Raw genomic sequence first — 13,594 nt, 5'->3', positions numbered from 1 at the left:
ATTTTCCTTGTCCAATTATTTCACTAATTTTGCGTGTAATTATGAGGTTACTGTATTTTAGTGCCATATGCATCCTTTTTATTACGAGACAAGTGTGGAGGAAAGAGGCTTTGTTTTGATGAGATGTACAGGATGGTTGTTTTGACTGGTGCATGTGTAAAAATAAAAAAAAAGATGCACACAAAAATCAGGCCAGTAGTCATGCAGACTGGTCAAAGGGTTGGTCCTTTTTCCTAAATGAGTATTTCTATATGCAGTTAATCCACTAATGTATTAGTTTTTATACTTTTTATAATACAGTTTTTTTTGTGTGGCATTTTAACCATTTTATTTGTTCATGACATGCTTTTTTATTATGGGACAAACATGGATTTTGTGCTTTGTTTTGACTGGTGCAGGTCCGAAAAATAGATTTAAACATAAATCATTGAGCCTGGGGAAGAGGGTGGTTCTTTTTCCTTAATATATCGATTTTTGCAATCATTCCACTAATTTTGTATTGAATTATGAGGTTTAAATACTGTATTTTTGTGGCATTTTAAGTAATAGTGTTTTTAGTGCATGCTTATTTTATTATGGGACAAATGTGGCGGTAAGAGGATGATTTTTGGGGTTTGTTTTGATGAGATGTACAGGATGGTTGTTTGACTGCGCCTGTCTGAAAAACAAAATGCACAGATAATGCACAGTAGCCAGCCTTGTCAAAGTGGAGGCTGTTTGTCCTTGTCTAGTTAATTCACTAATTTTGCATTTAATTATGAGGCTTAAACACTGTATTTTAGTGCCGTTTTATTCATGCTTTTTATTATGAGACAAGTGTGGAGGAAAGAGGCTGATTTCGTGGTTTGCTTTGAGATGAATGGTTGTTTTGACTGGTGCATGTGTGAAAAAAAGTTACTGTATTAGGTTAGGTTAGGTTGATTAGGTTACTGTATTTTACTGCTGTATATTCCTTGTCCAATTATTTCACTAATTTTGCGTGTAATTATAAGGTTTACATACTGTATTTTAGTGCCATATGCGTCCTTTTTTATTAAAAGACAATTGTGGAAGAAAAGAGGCTGATTTTGTGGTTTGTTTTGATGAGATGTACAGGATGGTTGTTTTGACTGGTGCATATGTAAAAATAAAAAAAGATGCACACAAAAATCAGGCCAGTAATCAGACTGGTCAAAGGGGTGGTCCTTTTTCCTAAATGAGTAGTCCTATATGCAGTTAATCTACTTATGTATTTGTTTTTATACTGTTTACAGTACAGTTTTTTTGTGACCTTTTAACCATTTTATTTGTGCATGACATGCTTTTATTATGGGACAAACATGGATTTTGTGCTTTGTTTTGACTGGTGCAGGTCCGAAAAAAAGATTTAAACATAAATCATTGAGCCTGGGGAAAAGTGTGGTTCTTTTTCCTTAATATAGCGATTTTTGCAATCATTCTACTAATTTTGTATTGAATTATGAGGTTTAAATACTGTATTTTTGTGGCATTTTAAGTAATAGTGTTTTTAGTGCATGCTTATTTTATTATGGGACAAATGTGGCGGTAGGAGGATGATTTTTGGGGTTTGTTTTGATGAGATGTACAGGATGGTTGTTTTGACTGGTGCAAAAGATGCACACATAAATCAGGCCAGTAGTCAGACTGGTTAAAGGGGTGATTCTTTTTCCTAAATGAGTATGCAGTTAATCCACTAATGTATTTGTTTTTATACTGTTTATAATACAGTTATTTTTGTGTGTGACATTTTAACCATTTTATTTGTGCATGACATGCTTTTTTATTATGGGACAAACATGGATTTTGTGCTTTGTTTTGACTGGTGCAGGTTCGAAAAATAGATTTAAACATAAATCAGTGAGCCTGGTGAAGAGGGTGGTTCTTTTTCCTTAATATATCGATTTTTGCAATCATTTCACTAATTTTGTATTGAATTATGAGGTTTAAATACTGTATTTTTGTGGCATTTTAAGTAATAGTGTTTTTAGTGCATGCTTATTTTATTATGGGACAAATGTGGCGTTAAGAGAATGATTTTTGGGGTTTGTTTAGATGAGATGTACAGGATGGTTGTTTGACTGGTGCCTGTCTGAAAAACAAAATGCACAGATAATGCACAGTAGCCAGCCTTGTCAAAGTGGAGGCTCTTTGTCCTTGTCTAGGTAATTCACTAATTTTGCATTTAATTATGAGGTTTAAATACTGTATTTTAGTGCCGTTTTATTCATGCTTTTTATTATGAGACAAGTGTGGAGGAAAGAGACTGATTTTGTGGTTTGCTTTGAGATGTACAGAATGGTTGTTTTGACTGGTGCATGTGTGAAAAAAAGATGCACACATAAACCAGACCAGTAGTGAAAAGGGGGGCTTTTTGCATTCCTTTCACAATTTTTTTAATGAGGTTACTGTAGTTTACTGCTGTATATTCCTTGTCCAATTATTTCACTTTGCGTGTAATTATGAAGTTTACATACTGTATTTTAGTGCCATATGCATCCTTTTTAATTAAAGGATTTTAATTAAAGGATTTTTAATTAAAGGATAAGTCTGAAGGAAAGAGGCTGATTTTGTGGTTTGTTTTGATGAGATGTACAGGATGGTTGTTTTGACTGGTGCAAAAGATGCACACATAAATCAGGCCAGTAGTCAGACTGGTTAAAGGGGTGATTCTTTTTCCTAAATGAGTATGCAGTTAATCCACTAATGTATTTGTTTTTATACTGTTTATAATACAGTTATTTTTGTGTGTGACATTTTAACCATTTTATTTGTGCATGACATGCTTTTTTATTATGGGACAAACATGGATTTTGTGCTTTGTTTTGACTGGTGCAGGTCCGAAAAAAAAAAAAGATTTAAACATAAATCAGTGAGCCTGGTGAAGAGGGTGATTCTTTTTCCTTAATATAACGATTTTTGCAATTATTCCACTTAATTTTGTATTTAATTATGATGTTTAAATACTGTATTTTAGTGTCATTTATTGTTTTTAGTGCATGCTTATTTTATTATTGGACATATGTGGCGGTAAGAGGATGATTTTTGTGGTTTGTTTTGATGGGTTGCACGGGATGGTTGTTTTTAATGGAGAAAAAAAAAGATGCACTCATAAATCAGACAAGTAGTGAAAAGGGGGCTTTTTGCAGTCGTTTCACAAATTTTTTAATGAGGTTACTGTATTTTACGGCTGTATTTTCCTTGTCCAATTACTTTGCTTATTTTGTGTGTAATTAGGCGATTTACATACTGTATTTTAGTGCCATTTTATGCATCCTTTATATTAAAAGACAAGTGTGGAGGAAAGAGATTTTACACACATAAATCAGGCCAGTAGTCTGGTAGACTGTCAAAGGGGTGGTCCTTTTCCCTAAATGAGTAGTCGTAAATGCAGTTAATCCACTAATGCATTTGTTTTTATACAGTTTATAATACAGTTTTTTTTTGGCATTTTAACCATTTTATTTGTTCATGACATGCTTTTTTATTATGGGACAAACATGGATTTTGTGCTTTGTTTTGACTGGTGCAGGTTCGAAAAATAGATTTAAACATAAATCATTGAGCCTGGTGAAGAGGGTGATTCTTTTTCCTTAATATAGCGATTTTTGCAATCATTCCACTAATTTTGTATTGAATTATGAGGTTTAAATACTGTATTTTTGTGGCATTTTAAGTAATAGTGTTTTTAGTGCCTTCTTATTTTATTATGGGACAAATGTGGCGTTAAGAGAATGATTTTTGTGGTTTGTTTAGATGAGATGTACAGGATGTTTTTTTTTGACTGGTGCATGTCCGGAAATAAAAAGATGCACACATAAACCAGGCCAGTAGTCAGCCTGGAGGTTGAGGAGTGGTTATTTTTTCTAAATAAGTATACCTTCTTTCAGTTTTTCTACTAATTTCGTATTTAATTATCATATTTTGTGGACGTTTTTTTTAATGGGGACAAGTGTCTTTGTGGTTTGTTTTGATGACGGGGTCCAATTTCACTACATGAATGTAATCAAAATCTGGCAAGAATGTCATGTTATTTCACCATCTGTACACCAAAATAAATAGTGAATGTGCGTGTCCGTGGGTGGGGCTGTGTCGGTGTGGTTATGTGGGCTGATGTGGCTACAGTGCCAGGGCTGAATTTTTGTCCCAGTCCGCCCCTGAGAGTGTATATTGCGCCCATCAGCAGACCACAGCACATTGAGATATCCATTCCATTTAGGATTCTCATGCCCATTCATGGTTTGAACTCATCTTGTGGTTCAATTCCAAAGTAGACTGATCACCAATAATGGCAATTGTCATTACTTGCCTCCTCATTAAGGTCTTTGCATCTACATTTGGTCCTCCTTAAATTCTTGTGTATTCTTGTAAAGCAATAAAAAAAACCTTTTTTTTAGTCAAAAAGCATTGCTAACGTTAACCGTATTTACCAGGAGTAGCCAACACTCTAGTGCAGGGGTCACCAATCTCGGTCCTGGAGGGCCGGTGTCCCTGCAGGGTTTAGCTCCAACTTGCCTCAACACACCTGCCTGGATGTTTCAAGTATACCTAGTAAGACCTTGATTAGCTTGTTCAGGTGTGTTTGATTAGGGTTGGAGCTAAAATCTGCAGGACACCGGCCCTCCAGGAACAAGTTTGGTGACCACTACTCTAGTGGAATGGAGAACATTGATTTGGAAATTAAATAAAACTCAGATATCTCACCTTAAAATGTCCTTTGTGCCAAACAGTTTGCCTAAAACTTGTCCAGACTTGCTTCTTGCTTGTTCAGTTGGGGAGGAGCTTTGAAATCCAGAACTTTATTTTTGTAGAAAATTATCAACACAATTTCTTTGGGTAGCTACTAGTTAAATATTGTTTCAAACTAACTGACAGACATATTCACCCTTAAATAAGCTGCATTTTTTTAGTTGATGTAGTTATCAATATTTTCTGCTGTGAAAATTTAATGAAATTATTCTGACAACTTAAAAGTTTGAATCTAATCAGCAATTTAGAATTTTTAAGTTAGAACAATGTAATAAACTATATAGTGATAACAGACCTCTTGAGTTATTGTTTTAGACTGCATGCTTTTTGTATTGTAGGAAAATGTAAAGGGAAGAGGCTAATTTTGTGGTTTGTTTTAATGAGATGTGCAGGATGGTTGTTTTGAGTGGTGCATGTCTGAAAATAAAGATGCACACATAAAGCACAGTAGCCAGTCTTGTCAAAGTGGATGCTGTTAAGCTCTAAAATGTGGACGTATTTGCAGTTATTCCATTATTTTTGCTTTTTTTATGAGGTTTGAATACTGAATTGTCCTGCCATTTTATGTATGCTATTTATTATGGGACGAGTGTAGAGCTAAGATGATGATTTTGGGTTTAGTTTTTGATGCACAGGATGGTTGTTTTGACTGGTGCATGTCTGAAATAAAAAGATGCACACATAAATCAGACCCCTAGTCAGCCTGGTGAAAGGGGTGGTCCTTTTTGCTGTTATTCCACTAATGTATTTGTATTTAAATATGGTATTTTAGTGGTATTTTAAGCAATTTTGTGTTTAATGCATGCTGGTTTTGACTGGTGCATGTCCAGAAAAAAAAAATCCAAACATAAATCAGGCTAATAGCCAGCCTGGTGTAAGGGGTGCTTTTTGCAGTCCTTACACTAATTTTACATTTAATTATGAGGTTTAAATGCTGTATTTTAGTGATTGGATGTACACTATGGTTGTTTTGAATGGTGCATGTTCGAAAAATAAAGATGCACACATAAATCAGGTCGTAGTCAGCCTGGTGAATGAGGTGGTATTTGTTCCTTAATGAGTAGACCTTTTTATGCATTTATTCCACTAATTTTTTTGTATGTAAATACTGTATTTTAGTGGTATTTAAGCTATATTGTATTTAGTGCATGCTTTTTATTAGATCGAAATTAGATCGAAACAACAGGATGGTTGTTTTGAATGGTGCATGTCTGGAAATAAGGGTGCTTTCACACCTGCCTTATTTAGTTCGATTGAATCGCACTAGAGTTTGTTTGCCCTTTTGGTGCGGTTCGTTTGGGCAGGTGAGAATGCAGCAATCGTACTCGAGTGCGCACCAAAAGCGGACCAAATAAGCGTACCGAGACCTGCTTGAAGAGGTGGTCTCGGTACGCTTTCAAACGAACAATGATCCGTACTAAAACAGGTCCAACCGCAAAAAGTACTGCGCGTTTTAGACTAATTCAGCTGCCGTAGGCCGATGCGCTGTGCATTATGGGATATGGAGGAAAAATATTTGTTGACAGCGCTTTACCAACAGAGAGGGAGAGAGAGAGAGAGGGGAAAACATTACCTGATGGATCGTTGGTAATATTTCCGCAAGATGACCATGTCGCAGTTTAGCTAAATTAATTCACCGCTCCTCCTGAAGTGACGAGCGATGCATTAAACACTGTTTTCCAGCCGCGGGCGCGCTTCATTTTCGTAATGTATAGTTTGTCTAAAGCAGGGATACAATCAGCCAGCACAGTCGTCCCTCCAGAGTAAAAGGTTTTGTTTACGTGCGGGAGTTCACTGGCATTTTCCCGCACGTGAATTCTGACCAATCAATAAGCAGTTTAGTAAATATGTTCAACAACATCTGGCCAATGAGAGATGTGGATTTTGTCAGATGACTGCATTTTGGTTATTTTCAACTGGTTCGAACCAAAGCCAGCAGTGTGGTGTGAAAACGACCCAAAAACGGCAGAAGATGCAACAATGTATCATTTATTACCCTTGGTCCGGACCAAATGAAGCGAACTACAGATGTGAAAGCACCCTAAATCAGGCCGTAGTCAGTCTGGTGAAAAAGGTGGTACTTTTTCCTAAACAAGTAGGCAATTTTTGCAGTTATTCTACTAATCCTTTTGTATTTAAATACTTTTTAGTGGCGTTTTAAGCAGATTTTTAGTGCATGACATGCTTTTTCTTTTTAAAATTTCAGGACAAATGTGGAGGAAAGAGGCTGATTTAGTGGTTTGTTTAGATACTGGATGGTTGTTTTGACTGGTGCATAACCGAGAAAAAAGATGCACTCATAAATCAGGCCAGTAGTCAGCCTGGAGAAGGCTGGTCCTTTTTGCAGTTATCCCACTAATATATTTGTATTTAAATACTATATTTTAGTGGCATTATAAGCACTATTGTGTTTTGTGCATGCTTTTTATTATTGGACAAGTGTGGAGGAAAAAAGCTGATTTTGTGGTTTGTTTTGATGGGATGCATCATGCACATTATAGTTGTTTTAAATGGTGCATGTCCAAAAAATAAAAATGCACCCATAAATAATGCTGAAGTCAGCCTGGTGAAAGGGGTTGTCCTTTTCCCTAAATGAGTAGACCTTTTTGCAGTTATTCCACTAATCTATTTGTATTTAAATACTTTTTAGTGGCGTTTTAAGCTATTTTTTAGTGCATGACATGCTTTCTTAAAGTTTTGGGACAAATGTGGAGGAAAGAGGCTGATTTTGTGGTTTGTTCAGATACTGGATGGTTGTTTTGACTGGTGCATGTATGAAAAAAAGAATGCACACATAAATCAGGCCAGTAGCCGGGCTGGAGAAAGGGTGGTCCTTTTTGTTCTCTGGTCTTTTCAGTTATTCCAGAAATGTATTTGTATTTAAATACTGTATTTTAGTGGCATTTTAAGCAATATTGTTGTAATGTAGGCTTTTTTATTATGGGACACGTTGAGGAAAGAGGCTGATTTTGTGGTTTGTTTTGATGGGATGTATGCGATGGTTGTTTTGACTAGTGCTTGTCTGCAAATAAAAAGATGTACACATAAATCAGTGAGTCTGGTAAAAGGGGTGATTTTTTTTAAATGATTTATTTTTGGTAATTTTACCATGAAATTTGTATCTAATTATGAAAAACTGTGTTTTAGGGTGTTTTCACACCTGCTTTATTTAGATCGGTTGAATCGCACAAGTTCATTTTCCCTCTTGGTGCGGTTCGTTTGGGCAGGTGTGAATATAGCAATCGTACTTCAGTGCGCATCAAAAGCAGACAAAAAAAATCGTACCGAGACCTGCTTGAAGAGGAGCGGTTTGTTTGTGGTGAGAATATGATTCGGACTAAAACAGACCCAACCGCAAAAAGTACTGCGCCGTTTTGGACAAATGTCCAGCTTTTGTAGTACAATTTTATAGGATGTGGAGGAAAAATATTTGTCGACAGCGCTTTACCAACAGATTTACACAGAGAGAGAGAGAAACTTACCTGATGGATTGTTGGTAATATTTCCGGAAGATGAGCATGTCGCAGTTTAGCTAAATTAATTCACTTCTCCTCCTCAAGTGACTTGCTATGCGCCTTCGCCATTTGCAATGCATTAAAACATTGTTTTCCAGCGACAGGCACGCTATATTCTCGAAATATATACTTTGTCTAAAGTGACGTACTGTATACAAACTATATAGTGTACTATGAGCAGGGATACAGTCAGCCAGCACAGTCGTCCCTCCATTGTCAAAAGTGACATTTTGTGTCTGCCGGTTTGTTTACTTGCAGGAGTTCCATTGGCATTTTCCACACGTGAATTCTAGGGATGCACCGATACCATTTTTTTGTAACTGATCCTATCTTAATACCAAAATTCTTGATCCATACAGATTCGATCCCATCCCGAGACTGTGCCGTTTTTTTTTAAAGCATAATACTGTCATGATTGTCAGTGACCACCTGAGGGCGCTGTAGTTCAACGGACTCTGAGAGTGAACTATAGCGCCCAAGAACTACAAGTCCATATATACCACGCGCATTACACCCGGTTCACTTACACTGATTGGCCATCACAGCTGTCCCTGTTTCCTGTTGATTTCCTGGACTATCTATTCACCTTATTCTCAGCTGACGAGCGGGCGCTGCCATTTGAATCTTTTTGTCTCGCGACTTCCGGTCACATTCACTTCCATTCATTTTTTGACGTTAACAACTGCTCGTTACGCTGCTTGATGTTGCAATTTAATATTTTCTTATTATATTATGCTACTTGGTCTGTGTAGTCATGCAAACATTTGTTTGTAGAGCAAGTAGTTTGGCCATTTTCTGCCGTTTATTATTCTTAGTCATTTCTCCCATAGGCGACTGAATCGGAAGTTCTAAGACAATCGAGAAAACAGGCGCACTTCCGCATTTTAGAATAAGGTCAATACAACCATTCCACCTCTGTTTGTGACTGCGTCGTTTGTCTTTCTTGTCTTCGTGAACTAGTAAGTCTTGTATATGGAGTTTGTGATTCCTAAGCCCTGTTTCTGATTTGTTATAGTTTCTTGTTTTGTTGTTTATTTGTTATTTTGCACTTTTTACACCTTGTTTTTCTGTTTGATGCACATCGTAATAAATCTGCACTTGGATCCGGACCTTTTGTTCCTGTTTTGATCACGCTAACGTCACAAATACAGTTTCTATAGCTCTGGTGATAAACTCAAGTAATATATCTTCTTCAGTAAAAAAATAACAGACCTATAGGCCTATACATGACAGACGGCACAATCTAACTAAAAACATGATGCTTGCTGTAAACTAAGGGCTACATTATTTGAACATTCATTATGACATTGACATCTGTTGTGGTCCAGCTTATGTTTCTTTTTTAATATTAATGTTTTTCTTTGAAATCTGCAATAGGCTATCAATATTGTTGGTAAAATAATCAGCCTGATATTTCCCTGCAGTTTTGAAGCAGACTAAACTAAACTGTCTGAGGCCAGTTTTACCAAAGTCCCTTTAAGGCAAGTCATTTCACTCGGCGGCCATCTTTGAAACTCCTCTCTGGCAGTATGCATGGGCATTCTGTTTAAATGGGGAAACATCAAATTCTCCAAACTGCTTGCCAAGCTTACGATCAAATTCCATATTATGAACAATTACTAATAAAAATAAACAACTACTCTCTCTTTAGTTTCATTTCTAAATGTTCGTATCGCACAAAATCTGCAGAAACTTGTAGAAAAGCCGAATTAGGATTGTGTGTAGGGTTGAATCAAGATAGAGACCCCTACACGATCTTAGCCCAGCATTTCTACGATTCTGTCAATCATATGTGCGCATGTATGTACAACTTTTGTTTCTGCTTTTTTGATTTTTCAAAACTTGTCAATGTTTAATCAATATGCTTAATATGTGCAATGCTGCATTTCTCTCTTTCATTATGCAAGAGCATTTTGGATGAAAATTGTTTACATGTTTATTAAAAAACTTTTCAATAAATGAGTAAAATGCGGCTTTATGAGCTGTTTTGGTTTATTAAACTATTGCAGACTATTTAATTTACTGTAATTGATCTCCAGAAAAATAAGAAACAGGGACTCAGCAGCTGTTCTAAAACGGGATGGAAGCAGATAAAATCAAATTTTATTTATTACTTAAAGACTAAAAGAAAAAAAATAAATAAATATATATATATATATATATATATATATATATATATATATATATATATATATATATATATATATATATATATACACACACATATATGGGAGCGGTACAGGAGCGGGAGTCATTTTACCAGGAGCGGGATGGGACAGGATTATTTATTTAACTTTGCTCTGGGAGTGGGATAGGACGGGAATCGGGATTTCTTTCTGTGGGAGTGGGACGGGACAGGAGTGAAAATTCACTCCCGTGTCATCCTCTAATGCACACACAAATAGATGCTTTTTTTATCATCACGACAGGCAGCGCTCAGTTAAAACTGTTTGTCTTTCTCTTGCTTTATGGCTCATTCGCCATCCTCTAACCATCTGTGTAACGATGCCAAACAGTTCATTTCAGCAGAATGACGGGCTCGGTTTGAGCTTGAGAGTGTGAAATCGATAGAGCTTGTAATTAATTCACTTGAATGACCTCTGAGAGAGGCAAAACAAACCTCGGTGTGGCGGGCTTGTTTTCGCTGCATCCCTCTTGCTTGGACATTCAGTTTGTCTTCAGGACGCTGTAAATATTTTAGCCGGCCCAAGGTCATATTTCTTGCTGATTGGGAAGCTGTGTGTTCTTGCATTGGTCTGATGTGGAGATCCTGATGTGTATCCTCTGTGATATGGGGTTTATTTGCAGCTCTCCATGTGAAATAGAGCTCAATATGAGCAGATAGCCATGAAATAAGGCTGGACATCAGCACCACTGACATTTGGAAGATTTTAATAACAACTGGAAAATCTGGAAAAATTAAACCATACACTCTGAGATTGCAAGTAAGTTCCAAAAAAAAAAACTGCAACCAAAAATTTATTGAATTAAACATGAAATATTGTTGTAAAATAAGATTGTTTATATACATTTTAGTGGTTTGGGATGCAGAGACACAGTCAAATATTTTACGGAACAGATCCACTACTTTTGACGCTCATAAATGATCATAAAAGTCCTCGTGCCGCAGACATTAGGAGGTTTGCTGAAGGTGCAGCTATTGTGCAGTAAGGGGGATGCATCTTTGGTAAACTATGACAGTTTGCGTTTATTGAAAAGTAAAAATGATTAATAAATCCATATGAAACAGTACCTTAAAGGGTCACGAAACACCAAAACACATGTTTTGAGCCATTGACAGTCGTATATGTCTCCCACACTGCTTAAAACACTATTAGGACACCTATATTTCACTAAAAAGTGGAAATGGGTTGTTTTTGCATTATTTCGAGCAAATTCGTACTTCCGGTTTGAAACTAATTTTTGAAGCTGCGTCACGGCCATGAGATCTATGCATGCTAGCTTTGAAGACTGTACCTGAAACAGTGTTCAGACGGCAGACAGACGCCACGTTGTGTTGCCAAAAGTAGTGGGAAAAGAATAAGAATTGTTTGGAGATACGGGTTGTCAGTGTTGCTTTTATAATGTGCTGCAGTGAAGGTTTTTGTTTTCATTTTCTCTTTGTGAGAGCGCTGCTGGACTCACGTGTGGATCACAGTGTATGTGACGTGCGGCAGAAATACGTTTGTATGGAACATTTTTTACTCGAGAGCTTTTCTCATCTGGAAATGGAGAAATCCGGATTTGCTTCTCATCTCCTTTAAAAAAAGACGCAGCTCCAGTATGTGTTGATTGTCCTGTCTCTACAGATTTGGTAAGTGTGTGCGATCAGCGCCCTTTCTTTGTTTATTCAGATGGCAAAGTTATAGTTCGTATCATCACCAGTACTCTTCCAGTGTTTACAGACAGACCTTAGTCAAAAGGATTTCTAAATTACTTAGTTTACGTTAACTTCACTACAATATTATGGACTGAAAGATCCACTGTAAATGCTGCTCTCTGAGTGTAAACACGTGAACACTGTAAGCAAACTATTGCCGACCATCGTGTTTAATTTTTGCCGCATTTTGTGACAGGATTGTCTACACACACACGGCTTTCTGACCTACCGAGTGCATCTGAGTTACCGAGAATTGCAGAGGTTTTTTCTCTTATATGACGTGCGGTATCAAACATTACACCGTCATTAAACACACTGTCGTGTTTGTTTTTCCTCGGTGAAAATCAGCGCGTGCCCAAATGGAAACTCCCATTTTTATTTAAACCCTTCCCATTTTCCCTCCCCCGATACTCACTTTCCTGACTTTTTCCCAAACTAGAGGTGTGAAAACACCCTGCTGAAACGGGGGGTTTCAGGGCCTTATAAAAGGGACTTACACACACTTTGCACTCACACAACTAGCATACTGCACCAAAGCTCAACCAAACCGCGCTCTGGCATACCTATTCCAACCGAGCTAGGGCCGGCCAACTGAACCACGCCTGGGCCCGATTCAGAACAAATGCACCTAGGCATGGTTTGGATAACCTAGTATGAGTGCACCCTTAGTCATATATTACTATTACATGAATGTTTTTAATTGGAAAGTGCATGTGGTAAAAAGCATACATAGTTAAATAAAATTTAATAAATGCATCATTGAATTTGTAATAAATTGTAATTGTAACTTCTGTGTATTGTTATCACTATGTAAATAGTAATATTCCTAAAATTAGACTTTTATATATTTATTTTTTAATGTTCCTCCACTTCGCTTGTACTTTTATGTACTGTAAAAGTTTATTATATTTTTTGCATTCAAATATTGAGAATTTTGTGGTGTAAAACTAGCTTGATTGTAATAAAATGAATAACACCTCACGATATTTATTTTCCGATATGCTTCTGAATCATATTGAACCCCTTTATAATTTAACTATAGTCATATAAATCGAACATATACACTATATACAATTCAAGTCAGAATTATTAGCCTCCACTTGGATATTTTTCCCCCCAATTTCTGTTTAACGTATTTAACGTAGCTATTAAGCATGATAGTTTTAATAACCATAATCTCTAATAACTGATTTATTTTATCTTTGTCATGATGACAGTAAATAATATTTGACTAGATATTTTTCAAGACACTTCTATACAGCTTAAAGTGACATTTAAAGGCTTAACTAGGTTAATTAGGTTAACTAGGCTGGTTAGGGTAATTAGGCAAGTCATTGTATAACAGTGGTTTGTTCTGTAGACAATCGAAAACACTTATAGCTTAAAGGGGCTAATAATATTGACCTTAAAATGGTTTTAAAAAAATTAAAAGCTGCTTTTATTCTAGCCGAAA

General features: G+C 36.4%; 1 protein-coding gene and 1 long non-coding RNA gene across 3 annotated transcripts in view; both read left to right on the top strand.

Annotated features, from left to right (window-relative positions):
* LOC141378508 (uncharacterized) overlaps positions 1–13,594 on the top strand; it is an 842,893-nt gene that overhangs the window by 257,941 nt on the left and 571,358 nt on the right. The gene's annotated exons all lie outside the window — the stretch shown is intronic.
* The window catches only part of xkr6a (XK related 6a), a 59,338-nt gene that overhangs the window by 1,435 nt on the left and 44,309 nt on the right, over positions 1–13,594 (top strand). The window lies entirely within an intron of this gene.

Source organism: Danio rerio, chromosome 17 (assembly GCF_052040795.2).
Source record: "Danio rerio strain M-AB ecotype USA chromosome 17, GRCz13ab, whole genome shotgun sequence".
NCBI lineage: Eukaryota > Metazoa > Chordata > Actinopteri > Cypriniformes > Danionidae > Danio > Danio rerio.
This window is presented reverse-complemented; position numbering and strand designations above follow the sequence as displayed.